General features: G+C 42.9%; 1 long non-coding RNA gene across 1 annotated transcript; it reads right to left on the bottom strand.

Annotated features, from left to right (window-relative positions):
* Positions 1-14,282: 14,282 nt before the first annotated feature.
* LOC128932355 (uncharacterized) lies at positions 14,283-23,270 on the bottom strand. The gene is made up of 3 exons (XR_008482091.2): positions 23,127-23,270; positions 19,026-19,147; positions 14,283-17,472 (listed from the first exon to the last, which is right to left on the bottom strand). It is a non-coding gene; the product is annotated as an uncharacterized LOC128932355 (long non-coding RNA).
* Between the last annotated feature and the right edge of the window lie 4,438 nt (positions 23,271-27,708).

Here is a 27,708-nt window from a genome sequence, read left to right as displayed (position 1 = left end):
CAAAAGGATAAACCCAGCCCAAAAAAGAATAATCTTTGCTTGTGTGGCCAAGCACTGTGGCTCACACCTACCTGTAAGGTCAAGGTGGGTGGATCACCTGAGGTCAGGAGTTGAGCCTGGCCAACATAGCGAAATCCCGTCTCTACTCAAAATGCAAAAATTAGCCAGGCTTGGTGGCAGGTACCTATAATTCCAGCTACTTGGGAAGCTGAGGTAGGAGAATCCCTTGCACCCAGGAGGTGGATGTTACAGTTAGCAGAGATTGAAACTGAGCAGTGATCGTAGAGCTGGAGGCCTGATTCTGCAGCTGCAGTTCGGATAGCTACAGCAGACCAGGGAGCTCCCATCCCAACTCAGAAGGTTGGGACTCCCACTGGTTCCATGGAGTGTGCAGCTGTGTTTCCCTGCTGCAGCCAGCATGATGGCAGCAGCCACTGCCATCATTCCCCTCTCTGAAGAGATATACCTAACTGCTATTAATATAGGGATGATGACCGCTCTAACTGCTTCATGCTGACAAGGGATGTTGTTTTGGGAAAGTGACCGGTCTCTGTCTCTCTTAGAGGCTTATCTAAGAATCCCCAGTACAAAGGAGCCATTGTCTGGGGCTCCATTTTTATGACTATTTGGAGTTTGACAGCCCATCCCTTGTTTATTCTGAGCTACAGTACGAGATCACTGGTTGGTTCAATCTACAATTGTTAAAAGCTACAAATCTCTCAAAAGAAAAACTTCCTTGATTATGAAAAACAGAACATAAGAATCAACAGTGTTCCAAGCAAAAAGTAAAAAAAGATTAGTCTTCCATTACTACAGTTCACCCAGTCAACTCCCATTTACAATCTCCAAAGTTATCAGAAACCTGAACTCGGGGTTATAATTCATCCTTTAAAGAGGATCAAAACAAAACAATTGTCTATAAATGTCAAAATGTCCTAGGAGAATCACAGTCAAAAACACAACTGACAAAAAAAAAATTTGGTCAACTTTGTGATTTATAAAAACAGAACACAATAACCCTAATTATGACTGATAACCAAACTGAGACATCAGAACTCTAGATATCCCATTCAGTATTGAAACATGCTTTAACATTTCTCACTAAAATATAACCTAAAGATCAACCACCATCTTATTTCAACAATCCTAAGTCAATAAACATGTCAAATAATCCTGCTTACCTCTCCTCTGGATGCTCCAGGAGCCCTCTGTACTATCCAAAAGTCAGCACTTCGGAAAGACAATTTTGAAGCTCTAAAGGCTTAACACACTTAATAGCTGGGTGCAGTGGCTCAGGCCAATAATCCCAGCACTTTGAGAGGCCAAGGTGGGCAGATCACAAGGTCAGGAGTTCGAGACCAGCCTGACCAAGATGGTGAAACCCCGTCTCTATCAAAAATACAAAAATTAGCTGGGCATGGTGGCAGGCACCTGTAGTCCCAGCTACTCAGGAGGCTGAGGCAGGAGAATTGCTTGAACCCAGGAGGCGAAGGTTGCAGTGAGCTGAGATCATACCACTGCACTCCACCCTGCGTGACACAGTGAGACTACATCTCAAAAACAAAAACAAAAACAATGAATAGAAGTTCAGGTTGCCATAAATCATCCATTTAAATTACTCAATAATTATTATTTTATTTTGGGAACAGTTTCACTGTTGTTACCCAGACTGGAGTGAAATGGCACAATCTCGGCTCACCGCAGCCTCCACCTCCTGGGTTCAAGCAATTCTCCTGCCTCAGCCTCCCAAGTAGCTGGGACTACAGGTGCGCACCACCATGCCCAGCTAATTTTTGTATTTTTAGTAGAGACGGGATTTCACCCTGTTGAACAGGATGGTCTCGATCTCTTGACCATGTGAACCACCCACCTTGGCCTCCCAAAGTGCTGGGATTATAGACGTGAGGCCACCGTGCCCAGCCTCGACACAATTATTTTTATTATTATTTTTTTTCAAGACAGAGTTTCGCTCTTGTTAACCAGGCTGGAGTGCAATGGCACGATCTCGGCTCACTGCAACCTACGCCTCCTGGGTTCAGGCAAGTCTCCTGCCTTAGCCTCCTGAGTAGCTGGGATTACAGGCACGCACCACCACACCCAGCTAATTTTTTGTATTTTTTTTAGTAGAGACGGGGTTTCACCACGTTGACCAGGATGGTCTCGATCTCTTGACCTCGTGATCCACCAGCCTCGGCCTCCCAATGTGCTGGGATTACAGGCTTAAGTCACCGCACCCGGCGACAATTATTATTTTTTTAAATTGCATTTTAGGTTTTGGGGTACATGTGAAGAACATGCAAGATAGTTGCATAGGTACACACGTGGCAGTGTGATTTGCTGCCTTCCTCCCCGTCACCCACATCTTGCATTTCTCCCCATCCTATCCCTCTCCAGCTCCCCGCCGCTGTCCCTCCCCTATTCCCCCCAATAGACCCCAGTGTGTAGTGCTCCCCTCCCTGTGTCCATGTGTTCTCATTGTTCATCACCAGCATATGAGTGAGAGCATGCGGAATTTCATTTTCTGTTCTTGTGTCAGTTTACTGAGAACAATGGTTTCCAGGTTCATCCACATCCCTACAAAGGACACGAACTCATCGTTGTTGATGGCTGCATAATATTCTATGGGGTATATGTGCCATATTTTCCCGATCCAGTCTATCATGAATGGCATTTGGGTTGGTTCCAGGTCTTTGCTATTGTAAACAGTGCTGCAATGAACATTCGTGTGCATGTGTCCTTATAATAGAACAATTTATAGTCCTTTGGATATATACCCAGTAATGGGATTGCTGGGTCAAATGGAATTTCTATTTCTAGGTCCTTGAGGAATCACCACACTGTCTTCCACAATGGTTGAACTAATTTACACTCCCATCAGCAGTGTAAAAGTGTTTTTATTTCTCCACATCCTCTCCAGCATCTGTTGTCTCCAGATTTTTAATGATTATCATTCTAACTGGCATGAGATGGTATCTCAATGTAGTTTTGATTTGCATTTCTCTGATGACCAGTGATGATGAGCATTTTTTCATATGTTTGTTGGCCTCATGTATGTCTTCTTTTGTAAAATGTCTGTTCATATCCTTTGCCCATTTTTGAATGGGCTTGTTTGTTTTTTTCTTGTAACTCTCTTTGACTTCTTTGTAAATCCTGGATATCAGCCCTTTGTCAGATGGGTAAACTGCAAACATTTTTTCCCATTCTGTTGGTTGCCGATTCTCTCTAGTGACTGTTTCTTTTGTCATGCAGAAGCTGTGGAGTTTGATTAGGTTCCATTTGTCTGTTTTGGCTTTTGTTGCCAATGCTTTTGGTGTTTTGGTCATGAAGTCCTTGCCTACTCCTATGTCCTAAATGGTTTTGCCTAGATTTTCTTCTAGGGTTTTTACGGTGTTAGGTCTTATGTTTAAGTCTTTAATCCATCTGGAGTTAATTTTAGTGTAAGATGTCAGGAAGGGGTCCAGTTTCTGCTTTCTTCACATGGCTAGCCAGTTTTCCCAACACCATTTATTAAACAGGGAATCCTTTCCGCATTGCTTGTTTTTGTCAGGTGTATCAAAGATTGTATGGTAGTAGATATGTTGTGTTGCCTCCAATGCCTCTGTTCTGTTCCATTGGTCTATATCTCTGTTTTGGTACCAGTACTGTGCTGTTTTGATTACTGTAGCCTTATAGTATAGTTTGAACTCTGGTAGTGTGATGTCTCCTGCTGTGTTCTTTTTGCTTAGAATTGACTTGGCTATGCGGGTTCTCTTTTGGTTTCATATGAAGTTTAAGGTGGTTTTTTCCAGTTCTCTGAAGAAGGTCATTGGTGGCTTGATGGGGATATCGTTGAGTCTGTAAATTACTCTGGGCAGTATGGCCATTTTCGTGATATTGATTCCTCCTAACCATGAACATGGAATATTTCTCCATCTGTTTGTGTCCTCTCTTATTTCGTTGAGCAGTGGTTTGTAGTTCTCCTTGAAGAGGTCCCTTACATTCCTTGTGAGTTGTATTCCTAGGTATTTTATTCTCTTTGTAGCAATTGTGAATGGCAGTTCATTCTTGATTTGGCTCTCTTTCATTCTGTTATTGGTATATAGGAATGCTTGTGATTTTTGCACATTGATTTTGTATCCTTAGACTTTGCTGAAGTTGCTTACCAGTTTCAGGAGTTTTTGGGCTGAGACAATGGGGTCTTCTAGATATACTATCATGTCGTCTGCAAATAGAGACAATTTGGCTTCCACCTTTCCTATTTGAATACCCTTTATTTCTTTTTCTTGCCTGATTGCTCTGGCTAGAACTTCCAGTACTATATTGAATAGGAGTGGTGAGAGAGGGCATCCTTGTCTAGTGCCAGATTTCAAAGGGAATGCTTCCAGTTTCTGCCCATTCAGTATGATATTGGCTGTTGGTTTGTCATAAATAGCTTTTATTATTTTGAGATACTTTCCATTAACACCGAGTTTATTGAGGGTTTTTAACATAAAGGGCTGTTGAATTTTGTCAAAGGACTTCTCTGCGTCAATTGAGATAATCATGTGGTTTGTTTTTGTCTTTGGTTCTGTTTATGTGGTGAATTATGTTTATAGACTTGCGTATGTTGAACCAGCCTTGCATCCCTGGGATGAATCCTACTTGATCATGATGGATAAGCTTTTTGATGTGCTGTTGCAATCAGCTTGCCAGTATTTTATTGAAGTTTCTTTCTTTTTTTTTTGAGATGGTGTTTCGCTCTTGTACCCCAGGCTGGAGTGCAATGGCGTGATCTCGGCTCACCGCAACCTCCGCCTCCTGGGTTCAGGCAATTCTCCTGCCTCAGCCTCCTGCGTAGCTGTGATTACAAGCACACGCCACCATGCCCAGCTAATTTTTTGTATTTTGAGTAGAGACGGGGTTTCAACATGTTGACCAGGATGGTCTTGATCTATTGACCTTGTGATCCACCTGCCTTGGCTTCCCAAAGTGCTGGGATTACAGGCTTGAGCCACCACGCCCGGCCTTTATTGAAGATTTTTGCGTCTATGTTCATCATGGATATTGGCCTGAAGTTTTCTTTTCTTGTTGAGTCTCTGCCGGGTTTTGGTAACAGGATGATGATGGTCTCATAAAATGATTTGGGAAGGATTCCCTCTTTTTGATTATTTTGAATAGTTTCAGAAGGAATGGTAACGGTTCCTCTTTGTGTGTCTGGTAGAATTCGGCTATGAACCCATCTGGACCTGGGCTTTTTTTGTGTGGTAGGCTCTTAATTCCTGCCTCAACTTCAAACCTTGTTATTGGTCTATTCATAGTTTCGGATTCCTCCTGGTTTAGGCTTGGGAGGACACAAGTGTCCAGGAATTTATCCATTTCTTCCGGGTTTAATAGTTTATGTGCATAGAGTTGTTTGTAATAATCTCTGATGATGGTTTGAATTTCTGTGGAATCTGTGGGGATTTCCCCTATATCATTTTTTAGTGCATCTATTTGGTTATTCTCTCTTTTCTTTTTTATCAGTCTGGCTAGTGGTCTGTCTATTTTGTTGATCTTTTAAAAAAACCAACTCTTGGATTTATTGATTTTTGATGGGTTTTTCGTGTATCTATCTCCTTCAATTCTGCTCTGATCTTAGTTATTTCTTGTCTTCTGCTAGGTTTTGAGTTTTTTTGATCTTGATCCTCTAGCTCTTTCAATTCTGACGATAGGGTTTCTATTTTGGATCTCTCCACTCTTCTCATGTGGGAACTTATTGCTATATATTTTCCTCTAGAGACTGCTTTAAATGTGTCCCAGAGATTCTGGTATGTTGTGTCTTCGTTCTCGTTGGTTTCGAAGAACTTCTTTATTTCTGCCTTCATTTCATTGTTTATCCAGGCAACATTCAAGAGCCAGTTGTTCAGTTTCCATGAAGCTCTGTGGTTCTGAGTTCATTTCTGAATTCTGAGTTCTAACTTGATTGTACTATGGTCTGAGAGATTGTTTGTTATGATTTCGGTTGTTTTGCATTTGCTGAGGAGTGCTTTACTTCCAATTATGTGGTCAATTTTAGAGTAGGTGTGATGTGGTGCTGAGAAGAATGTATATTCTGTGGATTCGGGGTGGAGAGCTCTGTAAATGTCTATCAGTTTTGCTTGTTCCAGGTCTGATTTCAAGTCCTGGATATCCTTGTTAATTTTCTGTCTGGTTGATCTGTCTAGTATTGACAGTGGAGTGTTAAAGTCTCCCACTATTATTGTGTGGGAGTCTAAGTCTCTTTGTAAGTGATTAAGAACTTGCCTTATATATATGGGTGCTCCTGTATTGGGTCCATATATATTTAGGATCGTTAGCTCTTCTTGTTGTATCGATCCTTTTACCATTATGTAATGTTCTTCTTTGTCTCTTTTGATCTTTGTAGCTTTAAAGTCTATTTTATCAGAGATGAGAATTGCAACTCCTGCTTCTTTTTTGCTCTCCATTTGCTTGGTAAATCTTCCTCCATCCCTTTATTTTGAGCCTTTGTGTATCCTTGCATGTGAGATGGGTTTCCTGTATACAGCACACTGATGGGTTTTGGCTTTTTATCCAATTTGCCAGTCTGTGTCTTTTGATTGGTGCATTTAGCCCATTTACATTTAGGGTTAATATTGTTATGTGTGAATTTGATACTGCCATTTTGATGCTAGCTGACTGTTTTGCCCATTAGTTGATGAAGATTCTTCCTTTTGTTGATGCGCTTTAGCATTTGGTATGTTTTTGGAATGGCTGGTACTGGTTGTTCCTTTCTATGTGTCGTGCCTCTTTCAGGAGCTCTTGTAGAGCAGGCCTGGTGGTGACAAAATCTCTGAGTACTTGCTTGTTTGCGAAGGATTTTATTTTTCCTTCACTTCTGAAGCTCAGTTTGGCTGGATATGAAATTCTGGGTTGAAAGTTCTTTTCTTTAAGGATGTTGAATATTGGCCCCCACTCTTTTCTGGCTTGTAGGGTTTCTGCTGAGAGATCTGCTTTGAGTCTGATGGGCTTCCCTTTGTGGGTGACCCAACCTTTCTCTCTGGCTGCCCTTAGCATTTTCTCCTTCATTTCAACCCTGGTGAATCTGACGATTATGTGCCTTGGGGTTAATCTTCTTGCAGAATATCTTTACGGTCTCTGCATTTCCTGGACTTCAATATTGGCTTGCCTTGCTAGGTTGGGGAAATTTTCCTGGATAATATCCTGAAGAGTATTTTTCAGTTTGGATTCATTCTCTTTGTCACATTCAGGTACACTTATCAAACATAGATTAGGTCTCTTCACATAGTCCCACATTTCTTGGAGACTTTGTTCATTCCTTTTTGCACTTTTTCTCTAATCTTGCCATCTCATTTTATTTCATTGAGTTGATCTTCGACCTCTGATATCCTTTCTTCTGCTTGGTCAGTTCGGCTGTTGAGACTTGTGCATGCTTCATGAAGTTCTCATGTTGTGTTTTTCAGCTTCATCACTCATATTCCTCTCTAAGTTGTCCATTCTTGTTATCATTTCCTCAAATCTTTTTTCAAGGTTCTTAGTTTCTTTGCATTGAGTTAGAACGTGTTCTTTCAGCTCACAGAAGTTTCTCATTACCCACCTTCTGAAGTCTGATTCTGTCATTTCATCACACTCATTCTCCGTCCAGCTTTGTTCCCTTGCTGGTGAGGGTTTGTGGTCTCTTGTAGGAGGTGAAATGTTCTGGTTTTGGGTGTTTTCCTCCTTTTTGCGCTGGTTTCTTCCCATCTTTGTGGATTTATCCACCTGTCATCTGAGTAGTTGCTGACTTTCTGATTGGGTCTCTGAGTGGACGTCTAGATTGTTGATGATGAAGTATTTCTGTTTCTTAGTTTTCCTTCTAACAGTCTGGCCCCTCTGCTGTAGGACTGCTGAGGTCCACTCCAGGCCCTGCTTGCCTGGGGAACACCTGTAGCAGCTGCGGAACAGTGAGGGTTGCTACCAGTTTCTTCTTCTGCTATCTTTGTCCCTGAATGATGCCCATCAAATATCAGTCTGATCAGTCCTTTGTGAGGTGACTCTTTGGATATCCGGGGGTCAGGGAACTGCTTGAGGAGACAGTCTGTACTTTATAGGAGCTCAAGTGCTGAGCTGTGAGCTTCGTTGTTCATTCAGGGCTGCTAGGTAGGTACATTTAAGTCTGCTGCAGCAGAACTCATTAAGCCCCTTTTTTTCCTCAGGTGCTCTGTCCTGGGGAGTTAGGGCTTTATTTATGAGTATCTGTTGCACTGTCCTGCCCAGCAAGGAGGCAGTCTAGTCACTGCCTGCCTGCAGTGGCTATGCTGAGCTGCCCTTGGCTCTGCCCTGCTGCCGTGGGCTCCGCCTTGCTGCCATGTGTAATTCCCTGTAGTTCTGTTTATATGGGTGTGGTTAGAACTGCTGTGGCAATGGTGGCCCGCCTCTGTAATGGCAGACTCTGTTATGGCGGGTTGCCTCGGCAACGGCAGGCTGTGTTAGCAATGGCAGAGTACCTCCATAGGGCTGGAGTGCCTTGGTAATGGCGGACGCCCTGCCCCCACCGAGCTGCACCATCCTGGGTTCAGCTGTGCTTTCCGTGAAACTCTCAACCCCGAGTGTTTCCAATTGCTGTTTTGTTGTTTTTGTGGGGGTGGGACCCACTGAGCCTGATCACCTGGCTCCCTGCCTCAGAGCCCTTTTTTTTTTTAAGTTGAATGGTTGACTCTCTCCCAGGTGTTCCAGTCGCCTGCAGAAAGGGTGCTGGGATCTGTGTGATTTCCCGTGTGCCGACCCACTGCGCCAGCTGAAACAACATCGTTGCCCGGGAATCTCCTGGCCTGGCTTACTGTTTAAGTCTTGTTTAATCAGATGAATGTGCTAATCTGCCTTCCCAAATCTCAAATTGCCAGTTTAACAGGGCAAGCAGACCAGTGTATTTTGTACGGAGTGCTGCTGTGCTGTGGTGCCAGCTGAAACACCTGCGCCCACCAAAATAGCCGCACTGGTGGCCCTTGGGGCTCCTACACCTGGGAATCTCCTGGTCTGTGGGCAATAAAGATCTGTCTGGAAATGCGGCGACCACTCACCCTCTGCGCTTTCACTGGGAGCTGAAATCCTGAGTTGCTCCTATAGTGCCATCTTCCCACAATTTTTTTTAAAAGCAAAAGCCTTTACTCATCAAGTGGGAAGACATAGTTTTCATAACAATCTGTCTCTTGTCCTGCTCCTATTGTTTCAATAGTTCAGTCACAAGACTAACAAAAATCTTGTTCAAGAGAGAGAAAACCAAATATCACCCTTGCATTAGTCTACTTTTAATGTCAACCCCAATCATTTACATGAAACCTTATAAATGATTCTATTTCATCTTAACAAGTTTGGCCATGAGATTCTTATAAAATCTTTTAATAACCCTTTACGAATTGTTGTTAAATAGCATGTTAGTGCTTTAAGAAAACCATGTGTTATACTGGCCTGAGCATAGAAAGTCAACACCAAGACAAAAGTATGTCAAATTGCAGGGTCTTTATTGCCAGCGGCCATGGAGGACTCGAGTCTCTCCAACCTGTGGCCCTGAAAGGAGGGTGTCAAGACCTTTTATACTTGTAAAACCACTTCGGGAGTAAGGGTGAGGGGCAGGGGTGGGGGTGAGGGGCTTCAGATGTTCTGAGGGCTACTGGATTCTGTAAATCACCACCTGGATAGAGATGCGGCGGAGGGGCTCCAGACATTCCAGTGGATTCTTGGGTGAAGATGAGGGTGAGGGGCTCTGGACACTCCGAGGGCCAGGGTACTTTTGACATTCTGATTGTTACTTAAGTGGTTCACAGAAGTCAAGATTAGCATTTGTTCACACATTGTCTGGGTAGGGTGGAAATTACACCCCTTAATTACTTATTACAAGTTGCAGGGGCCAGGAAGGCATGGTTTTGGAGTACTTGCCTGTCACATTTGGGTTGCAGAGAGCAGTTTCAGTAGAAAGCCAAGGTATGCTTGAGGTATGTTGTTTATGGGGCTTTTACCATGTCACAATGTTTTGCTTTTATTCTAATGTTCAATTTATGGAAAAACCAAATAGTACCCATTTGAATGTAGTCAATATGTTCACATACAGGATTCCTTTTACAAGATTAATTTTTATAAACTTCCATAACTTGTTTGAACCTATAGCTTTATCTTATCTAACTCAAACAATCCTTTAACCCTTTAAACTAGGCAAAAATTTACATTCCCATGCCTTCTTATAATCTTTTACTAAAGACATGTGTTACTTTCATTATACCTTGCATGCAAAGCTGTCTCAGTAGACTCCATTACATGTTATAATGGTAGACAAATATAAAATCTAGACAAAAATGTATGCTGACAATTTTGAAGGAGTTCTTTAATTTATGAGCCCTCTTTTACTCGTGTGCTTTTTTCTTTTTTCTTTTTTTTTTGAGACAGAGTTTCAATCTTGTTACCCAGGCTGGAGTGCAATGGCACGATCTTGGCTCACCATAACCTCCACCTCCTGGGTTCAGGCAATTCTCCTGCCTCAGCCTCCTGAGTAGCTGGGATTACAGGCACACGCCACCATGCCCAGCTAATTTTTTATATTTTTAATAGAGACAGGGTTTCACCACGTTGACCAGGATGGTCTCGATCTCTTGACCTCGTGATCCACCCCCCTTGGCCTCCCAAAGTGCTGGGATTATAGGCGTGAGCCACCATGCCTGGCTATTTATGTGCTTATAACAGTGTACTTACAAATAAACACATCTAGACATGTATTCACACACACAAACTAAGATCCAATAACTTGGAACCCTAGGCATGAGATAGCAATACCAGCTCACAAGTTTTACTTTCTTTGCCCCAGTAGATAATCCAATGAAGGCTGTGAACCAAAATTTCAGGTAAAGAAGTTCCCATGGCAATTTGATTTAAAGACCAAACCTCCCCAGACTCCAAAGAACACTGGGGCCAAACAACACCAAAGGAGAACATCACACATTAACCAGGCCCCCTGCTTAGAACAGCAGCAAAAAAGCCTGGATATATTCAATGCCATCCCACTTTCTCACCACATCTGGCTAATTTGTGTATTTTTAGTAGAGATAGGATTTCACCATGTTGGCCAGGCTGGTCTCGAACTCCTGACCTCAGGTGATCTGCCCATCTCGTCCTCCCAAAGTATTGGGATTACAAGCATGAACCACCATACACAGCTGCACTATTTTTCCTTAAGCCAATCAATTTATATAAAAGAGTTAGAGCTCTTTTATATAAACGTCACACATGACACATACATATCTATACAGACAAACAGATGGAGTTCCAGTGGTTGCAAGATTTTTCATGTGCCAATCTCTTAATTGTATTGCTGTCCCTACAGTGGAGCCCTTCAAAAACCAGGGCCAGGAAAACTTGCAGTTTATGTGGCCTAATAAGTAGGCATAGCTGGAAGATAAAAGCAAATTTTGAGAGGATCCATCCACCTCTAACCTCTGGGGCTCCATGAGGAAAATGGAGATTTTTCCCAAAAACAGGTCAGTGGTGCCTCCTCCATTTTCCCAAGGACTCCCAGGCCATAAGAGGTTAAGCTGAGGCCCCTCATGTCCACATAAAGAGTGGCAAGACAGGCTGGGCGTGGTGGCTCACGCCTATAATCCCAGCACTTTGGGAGGCCAAGGTGGGTGGATCATGAGGTTAAGAGATCAAGACCATCCTGGTCAACATGGTGAAACCCCATCTCTACTAAAAATACAAAAATTAGCTGGGCATGGTGGCCAGCCTGTAGTCCCAGCTACTCGGGAAGCTGAGGTAGGAGAATTGCTTGAACCCAGGAAGTGGAGGTTGCGGTGAGCCGAGATCACGCCATTGCACTCCAGCCTGGGTAATAAGAGCGAAACTCCGTCTCAGAAAAATAAAAAAAGAGTGGCAAGACAAAATGGAGAATTCAGCTGACTGAGAAGATAAAACCTTTTTTCGAAAACAAGATCCACAAAGAGAAAAGACATAAAGGCCTTTTACATATACCTATAGCTTGGATATCCATGGACATCTACTTTAATTAAATTAATTAATTTATTTATTTATTTGAGACGGAGTTTCACTGTTGTTACCCAGGCTGGAGTGCAATGGCATGATCTCGGCTGACCACAACCTCTGCCTCCTGGGTTCAAGCAATTCTCCTGCCTCAGCCTCCTGAGTAGCTGGGACTACAGGTGCACACCACCATGCTCAGCTAATGTTTGTAGTTTTAGTAGAGATGGGGTTTCACCTTGTTGACCAGGATGGTCTCGATCTCTTGACCTCGTTATCCACCCATCTCGGCCTCCCAAAGTGCTGGGATTATAGGCGTGAGCCAGTGCGCACGGCCTGGACATCTACTTTTAACTGAACTGACTTAACTAACGATCCTCTCTGAAGAAGTTCTAAATCTCTTATTACCCAACTTCAGCCATGCCAAAATGGTCAATACTTCTGGCTTTTGAACTCATGGAGGGGGAGAGAATATAGTGATCTTTATCATTCCTGCAGCCAGTTTGCACACAGAGAAGCCAGAAGTCCAACTGGTAAGAACTTTTACCCTTTTGCCAGTATGTCAGGCATCTGGGTTTTCTTCCCCCAAGCCATGGATCCCTATTGACTCTGGAATTCTGTTCAGTGATTTAGGATCCAGTTGAAGAGTGCAGGCTGAAAATGATTGGTTGGTTACCCATCTGGAAAGAGGGGAAAAAGACTTCCTTTTTTTCCTCGCTGTTCCCAGTGAATACCCAGGGTACATGACACAGAGAAGAAAAGGCATCCCTCTTTCTTTTTCCAATCTTTTTTTTTTTTTTGAGACAGAGTTTCACTGTTGTTACCCAGACTGGAGTGCAATGGCACAATCTCGGCTCACTGCAACCTCCGCCTCCTGGGTTCAAGCAATTCTCCTGCCTCAGCCTCCTGAGTAGCTGGGACTACAGGTGTGCACCATCATGCCCAGCTAATTTTTGTATTTTTAGTAGAGACGGGGTTTCACCTTGTTGACCAGGATGGTCTCGATCTCTTGTCCTCGTGATCCACCCGCCTTGGCCTCCCAAGGTGCCTGGATTTTAGGTGTGAGCCACTGTGCCCAGCCCTCTTTTTCCAATCTTATATCACTGAGTCCTGGCAACGTGTGCAGGTGCCAACCATGGGTGCAAGTGTGACCTTCATCCACAAAGCAGGAGGCATAGCTGACAGGAATATTCATACTCACCTGAGTAGAGCCTAAGCCTTCCACTGTCAGTACCCTTTTAGTTCCCTGGACCTTATCTATGCCATGGATGCAAGCATGACCTCTATCCATAAAGTGGGAGGACCTAATTGGCAGGAATTAGTCATGCTCAGCTGCAACTCCTGCTGTCATCTATTTCAGGTCTCGTGTTCCATTCCATGGTTTCAAACTGAAGCTTGGGACCAAAAGGTGCCTCAGGAGGTGGATGAATCCTTTAAATTAGTCCCAGATGGTCCTCACCAAATTTCAGCTAGCAACTGCCAGTGGTTGCTCCTCCACTGCCTCCCTACCACAAGCAGGTGAAGCTGTGGGGCCAGGTCCTCCTCAAACAAAGGAGAAAAAAGAGTCCTAGGAATTGGAGACCTAGCCTAAGAAGTTAATAATTAAGAGGCTGGGCTTTTCCTAAGATACTCCTCACAGTCATCCTAACAGAGGAGGGGGCCTAGATTGGACAAGAGAACTGAAAGGCCTGCTTGAGTCCAGGAGGAAGCCCATCCTCCTTCCCTCGATCCCCAGAATCACCCAAGGCTCCTGGATGGCAATCGCAGTCTGAATCAGCCTGGGTGACAGAGTGAGACCCTGTTTCTTAAAACAAAAACAAAAACAAAACCCAGGCAATATAAAAGGATATGAAAGCATGAATGATAAAACCCTTTGCAAACAATGTGGATGATCCCTGGAACCTCAGGATAGAGGCAGGAGGCAAAGATGACATGTAGACTGGGTGCTGTCAGTTCTCTTCTTATATAGCTGACTTCTTATCTTGGTCTAGCCACACTGACATGATTTATTTTCCTCAAAAGTATAAATCCATTCTTGCTTTTTTTTATTTTTTATTTATTTATTTTTTTGTGGTGAGGAGGAAGGCAGGAAGGAAGGGAATAAGGACGGTAGGGAGGAAGGAAGGGATGAAGGAAGGAAGGAAGGGAGGAAGCGGGGAGGGAGGGAGGGAGGGAGGGAGGGGAAGAAAGGAAATCAAGCAATGAAAGAGACATTGCCGACCTGGATCTAGAGGTTTACAAGTTGATTTTTTTTTTTGAGAGAAGGAAAGAAAAAAAATAAAAAAATAAGTAAAGGAGAGGAAGAAAGAGGAAGAGAAAGAGGGACAGTAAATGGAAATATTGCTTTATTTTGAAAAAAATTGGGTATTAATAATGGCCAATCAATGTTTCATTTAAACTTATGGGTAGCTGTGATGTGGTATTGACAAGAATGTATATTTTGTGTATTTGAAGTGGAGAGCTCTATAAATATTTATTAAGTTTACTTGTTCTGAATCTGAGTTCGAGTCCTTGATATCCTTATTAATTTTCTGTCTCATTGAATCTAAGTCTCCTATCTGGGTGTTCGGATCCTTAGCTCTTGTTGTTGCATTGATCCTTTTACCGCTATATCTTTGTTGCTTTAAAATCTATTTTATCCGATACGAGAATTGCAACTCCTGCTTTTTATTTATTTATTATTTATTTTTGTTCTCCATTTGGTTGGTAAATCTTTCTCCATCCCTTTGTTTTGAGTCTTTGTGTATCCTTGCATGTGAAACAGGTCTGGATGTAACATGCCGTTGGGTTTTGGCTGTGTCTTTTGATTGGGAATTCAGTCAATTTAAATTTAGGGTTACTGCCATTTGATGTTGACTGGCTGTTTTATCCATTTGTTGGTGTAAATTCTTGTTTATGTTGGTGCTCTTTACTTTTTGGTGTATTTTTAGAAAGGCTAATACTGGTTGTTTCTTTCTGTGTGTAATGCTTCTTTCAGAAGCTCTTGTAAAGCAGGCCTGGTGGTAATAAAATCTCTGAGTTCTTGCTTGTTCATAAAAGATTTTATTTTTCCTTCAGTTGTGAAGCTTAGTTTGGCTAGATATGAAATTCTGGGCTGAAGGTTCTGTTCTTTGAGGATGTTGAATATTGGCCCCCACTCTCTTCTGGCCTGTAGAGTTTCTGCCGAGAGATCTGCTGTAAGTCTGATAGGCTTGCCTTTGTGGGTAATCTGACCTTTCTCTCTGGCTGCCCTTAGTATCCTCTCCTTCTTTTCAACCCTGGTGAATCTAACGATTATGTGCCTTGGGGTTGCTCTTCTTGAGGAATATCTTTGTGGTGTTCTCTGTATTACCTGGGGTTGAATGTTGACCTGCTTTGCTAGTTTAGGAAAATTTTCCTGAATAATATCCTGAAGGGTATTTTCCAGCTTGGATTCATTCTCTCCGTCGCATTCAGGTACACCTATCAAACGTAAATTTGGTCTTTTCACATAGTCCCACATTTCTTGGAGACTTTGCTCATTCCTTTTTATCCTTTTTTCTCTAATCTTTTCTTCACATTTTATTTCATTAAGTTGGACTTTGACCTCTGACATCCTTTCTTCTGCTTGAACAATTCGAGTGTTTAAACCTGTGCATACTTCTCGGAGTTCCTGTATTGTATTCTTCAGTTTCATTAATTCACTCATACTCCTCTCTAAGTTGTCTATTCTCAATAGGATTTCATCAAACCTTTTTTCAAAGTTCCTAGTTTCTTTACGTTGGGCTACAACGTTCTTTTAACTCACCAAAGTTTGTTATTATCCATTCCTTGAAGAGTGATTCTGTCATCAGGAGGTGCTCGTTCTCCATCAAGCCTTGTTCCATTGTCGATGTGGAACTGTGATCATCTTTAGAGGGAGAGGCGTTCTGACTTTGAGTATTCTCAGCTTTTTTACACTGGTTTCTTCCCATGATTGTAAATTTATCCTCCTGTCGTCTTTGAAGTTACCAACTTTCAGATTAGGTCTCTTGAGTGTACGTCCAGGTTGTTAGTTCCCAGGGCCAGAGCAGCGGCGTTAAAACTGATGGTGCTCTTCTGCCCAGGATTCTCCTGTCGGGCTTCCTTCTTGTGTCCGTAGTAAGCGACTCTGCCTTCCCGGGGCTCCAAACCTCGGTCAGAAGGGGAATCCGTCCCGTTTACTCTGCGCCGAGCGCTGCCGCGTCGAGGTGCCGGCGGAACCGCTGCGCCGACCACGAGAGTCGCGCTGGCGACTCGTGTGTTTCCTCCACTGGGGCATCTTCTGCTTCGTGAGCGACCAGACTTTGTCTGAAAGTGTGGCGTCCTCTAGTTCTCCGTGCCTTCCCTGAGAGCTGCAATCCTGGGATGTTAGCAATCGGCCATCTTGGATCGTTCCCATTCTTGCTTTTAAGATCTCTGCACTTATTATTCCCAGTGCTGGCACAATTTGCCCCAAGATCCTTGCCCATCTGGCTCCTTATCATTCAGGTTAAACTCACAGATACCTCCTCAGTATGTCTTCCCTGGCCACCCAATCTAATTTGGTCCCCATTACTCTCTATCACATTGTCTTGTTTCCATTAAGCCACTCCCAGTTATCTATTCATTTATCCACTTTTATTTATTGCCTGGCTTCCATATCCAGAACATAATTTTTCTTTGAGAAGGAGTCTCACTCACTCAGTTGCCCAGGCTGGAGTACAGTGGCATGATCTTGGCTCACTGCAAGATCTGCCTCCTGGGTTCAAGTGATTCTCCTGCCTCAGCCTCCCAAGTAGCTGGAACCACAGATGTGCACCACCACAGCCGGCTAATTTTTGTATTTTTAGTAGAGACAGGGTTTCACCATGTTTGCCAGACCAGTCTTGAAGTCCTGGACTCAAGTGATGCACCTGCCTTGGCCTTAGAGGCATGAGCCACCATACCCAGCCCAGAATGTTATCAATTTTTAAATTGTTGAAGTTTGTTTACTCTCTTGTATATAAGTACCTACATAATAATGTGCCCATGACAGAGCCTCAGGAAGTCCTGATGACATGTGCCCAAGGTGGTTGGGGCATAGCTTGGTTTTATATATTTTAGGGAGACATGAGACATCAATCAATTTGTGTAAAAAGTACATTGGTTCTGTCCAGAAAGGCAGGGACAACTTGAAGCAGGGAGGGGGCTTCTGGGTCACAGATAGGTAAGAGAAAAATGTTGTCATTATTTTGAGTTTTTGATCACCTTTCCAAAGGAGGCAATCAAAATATCTATTTCAGTGAGCAGAGGGATGACTTTGAATAAGATGGGAGGCAGATTTGCCCTGAGCAGTTCTCAGCTAGAATTTTTCCTTTAGCTTAGTGATTCTGTGGTTCCAAGATATTTTCCTTTCACCTTTCCCCATTTCTCTTTTAAAAAATCTGTTAGAGAAAGCATTTTCGAAGAAAATGAGTATCTGGTCTTAGGTTTCATCTGATCTCTCATGGTTAGGATAGTTTATTTCTAGAAAGGGAGGTTCCAAAAGTTCATTTTCAGCAGGTTTTGAAGTCTCATGTTCTATAAAGAGAAAATAGAGGGATAAAAGGGAGAAAAAGAGCAACTGTGCAAAATTAATATAGGTCACATTACTCTGAAGTCTATACATCAGTAGGCAGACATGCAAGTGGCTTATGTATGTAAGTAAGTTACTGTTATTTTCTTCTGAAGTTTAAATTGTCTAGTTTCAGTTCACAGGGCTTTAAGAAAGCACAGCTTAGTTTTCAGTGACTCCTAATTAGAAAAAATGAGGAATAAAAGAAGGATAAAAAAAGAAAAATTGAAAACATTGTTTTGAAGACCTACAGCCAAGAAAAAATTAGAATTTAGCCCAAACTGTAGAAAATAATAAAAATTGAAAAACATTAGGCAAAACTAGTCTCTAACAACAGGTGTACTATAGTTTTTGAAACAGAATTTTTTTCTCTCTCCCGTTTTCTATTTTTACTAAGGACAAATTATAATAGGAGTGATTTGCTTTATTACACTTGGCCAGATTATTGGTATAAAGTGCAGCAAGAATAAGTATTTTTCACATAGGCTTGGTTTTTTAATTGGCTTTGATGGAACTTTGTTCCATAGAAGGAATCTCAGATAAGTCTTTCTAAAAAGCTGAGCCCAGCTATTGATTTGTGCCATCAAATACCTATGAGTTGGGTGATCCTCTCCTCTTGAGATTCCAAAATAAACTTGGGGCTCCTGGGCCTCTTAGAAAGTGATATTACTTACCACAGGTTAGGAACCCTATACAGGGAAGGTATGAGGCCAGTCTCCCCATGGGGCTTTATTTGCTACATAAGTCAAGGTTTATTATTATTATTATTTTTTTTTGAGACGGAGTTTCGCTCTTGTTACCCAGACTGCAGTGCAATGGTGCAATCTCGGCTCACCGCAACCTCCGCCTCCTGGGTTCAGGCAATTCTCCTGCCTCAGCCTCCTGAGTAGCTGGGACTACAGGCATGTGCCACCATGCCCAGCTAATTTTTTCTATTGTTAGTAGAGACAGGGTTTCACCATGTTGACCAGGATGGTCTCAATCCCTTGACCTCGTGATCCACCAGCCTTGGCCTCCCAAAGTGCTGGGATTATAGGCGTGAGCCACCATGCCCAGCCCCTGATTTTTTAAAGGAAAGCACACCATTCCAGTCAAAGTCTTGGGAAAATAACCATTTCCTCCAATTGTGTCCTATTACAATTAAAAACAGATTTATTGTCTTTTTCTTTTTGAGACGGAGTTTCACTCTTGTTATCCAGGCTGGAGTGCAATGGTGCGATCTCGGCTCACCACAACCTCCACCTCCTGGGTTCAGGCAATTCTCCTGCCTCAGCCTCCTGAGTAGCTGGGATCACAGGCATGCGCCACCATGCCCAGCTAATTTTTTAGCTGTATTTTTAATAGAGACAGGGTTTTACCATGTTGACCAGATGGTCTCAATCTCTTGACCTCGTGATCCACCCACCTCGGCCTCCCAAAGTGCTGGGATTACAGGCTTGAGCCACCACGCCCGGCCGAAAACAGATTTTTATTGTGCTTATGCAAATTTTTTTTTTGCATATTGCTTAAGAATACTCACAAATAGTTTTCAAATCCTGGAGAAATCAAGTAGAGAGAAATAAATATGCTCCAAATTTTATTCATAGGAGTATACTAAATTGTTAAAAGCTGTTAATAGCTCAAAAGAAAAGTTCCAAGGTTCTGAAAAACAAAACAAAGGATTAGCAACATTTAAAGCAAAATTTAAAAGGATTACCTTAGTCTTTTATCACTTTAGCTTGTACAATTAACCCCTGTTCTGCTCGCTATTCATTAACATTTTAGCTCTTCATCCATGAGAGTCTTAAAAGGTTTTTTCCTCTATTCTACTGTCACAGTCTCCAAAGTTATCAAAACCCTGCATTTAAGAACTCCAGTTAGAGTTCTTTGGCTGATTACAGAACCACCTTCTAAAGAGGACCAAAACAAGACAACAATTGTCCATGAATGACAAAAAGGTTTTGGGCAGTCATAGTTAAGGACAGAATTGACAAGCAAATTTCTTACCTCTGTGGCATACAGTCATTTAACATAATAATTATAATTATTACTGATAATGTACACTAAATTACATCAGAATTATAGGAGTTTCCCACAATTTTGGATTATGTATCAATAACATATTTATACAAATACACCCCAAAGAAAACCAAATACCCTTTCATATTTGACAATGTTTCCTGTATCAGTTTTGTACCAAATAAGCCAAATTATGTCATATTTAGACTTTAGGGAGCCTAATATCTTAAAGGATTAATTAATTAGGAAAACACATAATTTCTAATTTGATTTTGGAAAGTTTTTCAAACATCATAGGTTTTAAACACTTGCTACTACAACATAGGTTGACAAGTCATTGTAAAATAAATCATTTAAACAAAGTGATAAAGACTTTTTTTAAACGTGAAAACCTTCATTTTTTGAGAGAGGAGACAATTTTCTTTTCTTTTCTTTTCTTTTCTTTCTTTTTTTTTTTTTTTTTTTGAGACGTAGTTTCCTTCTTTTTACCCAGTTGCTGGAGTGCAATGGTATGATCTCGGCTCACCACAACCTCTGTCTCCTGGGTTCAAGCAATTCTCCTGCTTCAGCCTCCCGAGTAGCTGGGACTACAGGCATACCCCACCATGCCCAGCTAATTTTTGTATTTTTAGTAGAGATGGGGTTTCACCATGTTGACCAGGATGGTCTCGATCTCTTGACCTTGTGATCCACCCGTCTGAGCCTCCCAAAGTGCTGGGATTATAGGCGTGAGCCACCATGCCCGGCCCCTCTTTTTTTTAAGATGGGGTTTCACCATGATGTCCAGGCTGGTCTTGAACTCCTGACCTCAGGTAATCCACCCACCTTGACCTCCCAAAGTGCTAGGATTACAGGTGTGAGCCACTGTGCCCGGCCAGAGAGAGAAGACAATTTTCTAAACAATAAGCCCTAATAAAAAATTGAATGAGGGCCAGGTGCGGTGGCTCATGCCTGTAATCCCAGCACTTTGGGAGGCTGAGCTGGGTGGATCATGAGGTCAAGAGATCGACACCATCCTGGTCAACATGGTGAAACTCCATCTCTACTAAAATTACAAAAAATTAGCTGGGCATGGTGGCGCGTGCCTGTAATCCCAGCTACTCAGGAGGCTGAGGCAGGAGAATTGCCTGAACCCAGGAGGTGGAGGTGGAGGTGAGCCGAGATCACGCCATTGCACTCCAGCCTGGGTAACAAGAGTGAAACTCCGTCTCAAAAAAAAAAAAAATTGAATGAAGCCAATTAAATTTGTTTTCCAAATTTTATTAAAAATATGTAACATTTTAACCTTGACCATAAGATATAGCTTCCATAAGCCTTTTATAACCTTTGTAACCTTCGGTAAGGAGTCAGTGAATGGTTTAAGAAAATCTGGTAATCTGACAAAGGGGCCTATACACTAGTCTTGCATCAGAGTGCCTTTGATGTTAATGATTAATTTATAGAGAAACTGAAATTATTTTATCTTTCAAAATGAACCCTTATGTGCCAACCTCTTCCATGATAGTCCTTGGGCCTTGAGGAGTTGAATAGCTTTAATTTCTATCCCTGTGTCTTAGGAATGCAGTTTATTTTTATTGGCATCTTCTACAGGGCATGAAGATGAGGCTTTAATTGCCATCAGTGTTTAAGATTTAGCAGAAGTCCAGGCACAGTGGCTCACGCCTATAATCCCAGCACTTTGTGAGGCCAAGGCGGGTGGATCACGAGGTCAAGAGATCAAGACCATCCTGGTCAACAAGGTGAAACCCCGTCTCTACTAAAAATACAAAAATTAGCTGGGCATGGTGGTGCACGCCTGTAGTCCCAGCTACTCGGGAGGCTGAGGCAGGAGAATTACTTGAACCCAGGAGGCAGAGGTTGTGGTGAGCCAAGATCGTGCCATTGCACATTGCACTGCAGTCTGGGTAACAACAGTGAAACTCCATCTCAAAAAAAAAGAAAAAGATTTAGCAGGACTTGATGTCCTTTTTAGACCCAGTAGTCAAAGCCCTGTAACTTTGACTTTAAATATCACAAGGACTTTAAAAGCATATATAGGAAAATACTTGGATGTAATAACCTTAGTTAAAAAAATTTTTTTCTTAGTTTTTTTTCCTAAGGAAACCAGTACTTAATATGACAACTTTTTTTTTTTTTTTTTTTAGATGAAGTTTTGCTGTTGTTACCCAGAATGGAGTGCAATGGCAGGATCTTGGCTCACCGCAACACCTCCACCTCCTGGTTCAAGCAATTCTCCTGCCTCAGCCTCCCAAGTTGCTGGGACTATAGGCACGCACCACCATGCCCAGCTAATGTTTGCATATTTAGTAGAGACGGGGTTTCACCTTGTTGACCAGGATGGTCTCGATCTCTTGACCTCGTGATCCACCTGCCTCGGCCTCCCAAAGTGCTGGGATTATAGGCCTGAGCCACTGCGCCCGGCCTGACAACTTGAACATATAAAAGTTTTTTTTTTTAGACAGTCTTGCTCTGTCACCCAGGTTGAAGTGCAATGGCACACTCTTGGCTCACCGCAACCTCCACCTCCTGGGTTCAAGCAATTCTCATGCCTCACCCTCCCAAGTAGCTGGGATTACAGGTGTGTGCTACCACGCCCAGCTAATTTTTGTATTTTTAAGTAGAGATAGGGTTTCACCATGTTGGTCAGGCTGGTCTCAAACCGCTGACCTTGTGATCCACCTGCCTCAGCCTCCCAAAGTGCTGGGATTACAGGTATGAGCCACTGCACCCAGCTGTTTTTTTTTTTTTTTTAATCCTCTTTTTGTGATTTACGATGACATGACATGCTTGGACTTTTTGGGTTGTCCTGAACATCCCTCCTTAAACAACCGGTCATTTTATTTTAGGACTAAATTTACCATACAAGATTCTTTTTTTTTCTTTTTTTTTTTTTTTTGAGATGGAGTTTCACTCTTGTTACCCAGGCTGGAGTGTGATGGCGTGATCTTGGCTCACTGCAACCTCTGCCTCCTGGGTTCAAGCAATTCTCCTTCCTCAGCCTCCCGAGTAGCTGGGACTACAGGTGCATGTCACCATGCCCAGCTAATTTTTTTTGTATTTTTAGTACAGACGGGGTTTCACCATGTTGACCAGGATGGCCTCAATCTCTTGACCTTGTGATCCACCCACCTCGGCCTCCCAAAGTGCTGGGATTATAGGCGTGAGCCACCACGCCTGGCCAATAATAAAGTTCTTGACAAGAACATAGAAGAATATATTCATTACATAAGGGTAGGCAAAGATATTTTTAACCTGAGCAAAAAGATAAAACGGGCTACCTGAAAGTTAAGAACTTCTGTTTCTTAAAAGATACCATTAAGCGAGTAAAAACTCAGAAACCAGGAGCTGGAGACCAGACAGGGCAACCTACCCCCACCCCCAACATCTCTACAAAAGAAAACAATTACATCTCTACCAAAAAAAGCCAATTTTTAAAAATCTGAGCAAAAAGATAAATGGACTGCATCAACCTGAGCAAAAAGATAAAATAATGGACTAAAGTTATGAACTTTGGTTTATTGAAAGACACCATTAAGAAAGCAAAAACCCTGAGACCAGGAGCTGGAGACCAGCCAGGGCAACCTTCCCCGACCCACACATCTCTATAAAAGAAAACAATTACCCAGGCATGGTGGTGCACATCTATCCTCTTAGCTACTCAGAAGGCTAAGGTGGAAGGATCACTTGACCCTAGAAGTTCAAGGTTACAGTGAGCTATGATCATGCCACTTACTTCACCCTGGTGGCAGAGCAAGACCATGTCTCTAAAGAAGAGAGAGAGAGTAGAAAGGCAAGCCTTTGTACAGAGTACAAAAACATATTTGCAACAAAAGAATCATATCCAGAATATACAAATAACTGCTACAAATTGATAGGAAAAAGACAATCAAATGGAAAAATGGGCCAAGGACCCACTCTTCAGACAAGTCACAGAAGATAAGGGATTAACACTCAAAAAGGTGCTTGACTTCACTAGAAATCAGGGAAATGCAATTAAAGTCTCAATGAGATACCACCTTGCATACACTTAGAATAGCTGAAATTAAAAAGATAGGTATCCATATTTGACAAGGATGTGGAGAAACTAGACCTTTTAAATATTGCTGTAGGAGGCTGAACTGTTACAAGCTCTTTGGAAAACATATCAGCAATATCTACTGGAGCTAAACATACACATGCCTAGTAGCTCAGCAATTCTATTCCTAGGTGTAGCCCAGTAGAAATACATGTACGTCAATCATAGTTGTTTTTTGTTTTTTGTTTTTTTTTTGAGACGGAGTTTCTCTCTTGTTACCCAGGCTGGAGTGCAATGGCGCGATCTCGGCTCACCGCAACCTCTGCCTCCTGGGTTCAGGCAATTCTCCTGCCTCAGCCTCCTGAGTAGCTGGGATTACAGGCACGTGCCACCGTGCCCAGCTAATTTTTTGTATTTTTAGTAGAGACGGGGTTTCACCATGTTGACCAGGGTTGTCTCGATCTCTTGACCTCTTGATCCACCCGCCTCAGGCTCCCAAAGTGCTGGGATTACAGGCTTGAGCCACCGCACCCGGCCTCAATCATAGTTTTTTGTTTGTTTGAGACAGAGTCTTACTCTGTCCCCAGTCTGGAGTGCAGTGGCGAGATCTTGGCTTACTGCAACCTCTACCTCCTTCAAGCTATTCTCCTGCCTCAGCCTCCTGAGTAGCTGGGATTACAGGCTCGTGCCACCATGCCTGGCTAATTTTTTGTATTTTTTAGTAGAGATGGGGTTTCACCTAGTTAGCCAGCATGGTCTCAATCTCTTGACCTTGTGATGTACCTGCCTCTGCTTCCCAAAGTGCTGGGATTACAGGCATGAGTCACCACGCCCAGCCAATTATATATATATATATATATATATATATATACACACACACACACACATATATATATATAATTTTTTTTAATGCATAGGAAAAATAAATCCCAATTTAGGATAGTGGTCACCTCTGGAGACAAAAGGTAAAGAGGGAGGAAGAAAAGGATATTAGATTAGGGAGGAGTATATAAGGGCTACAACTTTATTTGACATACTAATTTTTTTAACAGAAAACTTGAAGCAAATGTAAAATATTAAGATTTGATAAAGCTGTGTGATAAGAATATGGTTATTTGGTTTTTTGTTTCTTTTTTTTTTTTTTTTTTTTTTTAAACAGTCTTGCTGTTTCAAAACAGTGTGACCTGTGACAATCCAGGCTGGAGTACAGTAGAGCAACCTTGGCTCACAGCAACTTGTACCTCCCGGGCTCAACCGATTCTTGCACCTCAGCCTCCCAAGTAGCTGGGACTACAGGCATGTGGCACGACACCTGGCTAATTTTAGTATTTTTAGTAGAGATGGGGTTTCACCATGTTGGCCAGGCTGGTCTCAAACTCCTGATCTGAAGTAATCTTCCCTGCTTCAGCCTCCCAAAGTGTTGGGATTACAGGTGTGAGCCACCACACCCAGCCAGAATATGGGTATTTGTTATAATATTCTGTACAGCTTCCTATATATGCCTCCAGTATTTCATAAAGAAGTTCTAAAAATTTTGTAGAAAAATAAAGACTCAGACTGCTTAAGTACCACTGTTTTTTTCTTGTTGTTGTTGTTGTTTTAAAGACTGCAGTATGAGGCCAGGTACCCTGGTTCACACTTGTAATCCCAGCACTTTAAGAAGCTGAGGCAGGAGGATAACTTGAGGCCAGGAGTTATAGACCAACACGGGCAACATAGCAAGCCCAATCTCCACAATAAAAGATTACAGGCCGGGCACTGGTGGCTCACACTCAGCCTTTAATCTTTTAAATAGTTTAATAGAAACCCTGTCTCTATTAAAAATACAAAAATTATCTGAATGTGGTGGCTCATACCTGTAATCCCACTACTCGGGAAGCTGAGGCAGGAGAATCACTTGAACCTGGAAGGCATTGGTTGCAGTGAGCTGAGATCGCACCACTGTACTCCAGCCTCAGTGACAGAGCAAGACTCTGCCTCAAATAAAATATAATATATGTGGGTAACCCCCCATATAGGCACCGAGGAATGAGAGCTAAGCAGAACCCTCGCACAGTTAGGGCTTGAGGAATATCTCACTTTATAGTGTTACTACTCAGCTATTTCCTTTTATATAATCCTTTATATAATCCTATATTAGTTTATAGAAATAGGGCTTGATGAATCCCTTTATATAATCCTCTCTATATAATCATATAATAATTGATAGTATGAGTGCCTAAAGAATATTTCCCGAGCTGGGCGCAGTGGCTCATGCCTATAATCCCAGCACTTTGGGAGGCTGAGGCAGGTGGATCACGAGGTCAAGAGATCGAGACCATCCTGGTCAACAAGGTGAAACCCCGTCTCTACTAAAAATACAAAAATTAGCTGGGCATGGTGGTGCACGCCTGTAGTCCCAGCTACTCGGGAGGCTGAGGCAGGAGAATTGCTTGAACCCAGGAGGCGGAGGTTGCAGTGAGCCGAGATCGTGCCATTGCACTCCAGTCTGGGTAACAATAGCAAAACTCCGTCTCAAAAAGAAAAAAGAATATTTCCCTACATATATACCCATAATTATATCTTAGTTCATAATCAGAGGAATGCCTAGAGTGGACACAGTACAGAGCACGAATTAAGGAATAAGCAGCTTATAATCAGAGGAATGCCTAAGAGCAGACACAGTGCAGAGCATTATTTAAGGGAAAAACAGTTATACCAGGACAAGAATCCATGGTCAAGGCAGCAGCGTTCAGTATCGTAGAGAAACCCACTGTATGGCAGGCTTGGGCGAGAGCCACACCTCCTGATAAAGGAGTTGTAGGACCTTGCTCCAGTTCTTGTGGAAGGCTGCCCTCAGAACGGCAATCCACCTTGGTGTCTGTGAACTTTACCAGCTCTTGCTACTGTACTGCTTGAAAAGCATCTTCCCATAGAACCCATTGGAAGCTGCCAGAAGGTGGCAGTAACCCTGACAGCTCTGTCACTGCTTTGTGACTTAAAGCATCCTCCTATAAATCTTCTTAGAAGTAGTTTGACCATAGAAGTATTGCACACTGTGCATGGCCCACCTTCAAACCTCGGTGACCTAATGGGGGTGGACCCCTTACTGCGCACGGCCCTTGCGTTCGTGGGAACGGGCCCCTTGCTGTGCACTGTCCACCTCCTGGCCTAGGTGACCTAATGGGGGTGGACCCCATGTTTTATTGCTCAAGACCCTATCACTATCCTTAAAGATTATTTCATTCACTGCCCTGCCCCCTAACCTATACACAATAAATAGTCATGCTTCTGGACATTCCGGGCCTGGCCTGACTCTGCTTATAGGTGGTGTGGCCCCCGGAGCCCAGCTGCGTTTTTCTTGTACTTCTGTGTCCTGTCTCTTTATTTCTCAGATCCTGTGCCTCAGCACGGCATAAGGCTCACCCCACAACCCTGTGGGGCACTCAGCCCTACAATATAAAAAATAAAAGTTTAGGCTGGGTGCGGTGGCTCAAGCCTGTAAACCCAGCACTTTGGGAGGCCGAGGCGGGTGGATCACGAGGTCAAGAGATCGAGACCATCCTGGTCAACATGGTGAAAACCCCTCTACTAAAAATACAAAAAAATTAGCTTGGCCTGGTGGTGCACGCCTGTAATCCCAGCTACTCAGAAGGCTGAGGTAGGAGAATTGCTTGAACCCAGGAGGCAGAAGTTGCAGTGAGCCGAGATTACGCCACTGCACTGTAGCCTGGGCGAAAGAGCGAGATTCCGTCTCAAAAGAAAGAAAGAAAGAATGTGACTTTTGGAGAACTTGATCAAATCAAGACTCAAGCCGTCCGCTCCTCGGAGAGGCCACAGACTGGCGCTGAGCTGGGTTCTCTCAGTTCTGCAAGTGTCCTGTGCTGCCATCTACCGGTGTCTGGTAAGCGTCGCCCTCCCTTACTGTATCTCCTGAGGAGAGGTTGGGAGAGAGGAGACTCAAGCGCCAATTAAATTGCAGAACATATGTAACTGTCATGCAGTTCATTCGACACCTGTACAAGGCAAAGGCCCCACTTTTCTTCAGCAATTGCAGGCCTTCCTAACTCCATATCAACACTCATCTCGTAAAATTCACAGACCTCTTCGCTGACCTGCCTCAATGGGTAACAGATCTGACTCCCACTGTCCATCCCAGAACCCACACCCGCCTCCACAGCGTAGGCTTCAGAAACTGCTCAACCTCACA

This window comes from Callithrix jacchus, chromosome 1 (assembly GCF_049354715.1).
Source record: "Callithrix jacchus isolate 240 chromosome 1, calJac240_pri, whole genome shotgun sequence".
Classification (NCBI taxonomy): domain Eukaryota; kingdom Metazoa; phylum Chordata; class Mammalia; order Primates; family Cebidae; genus Callithrix; species Callithrix jacchus.
Note: the sequence above shows the minus strand (reverse complement) of the source record. Positions and strands in the feature narration are given on the sequence as shown.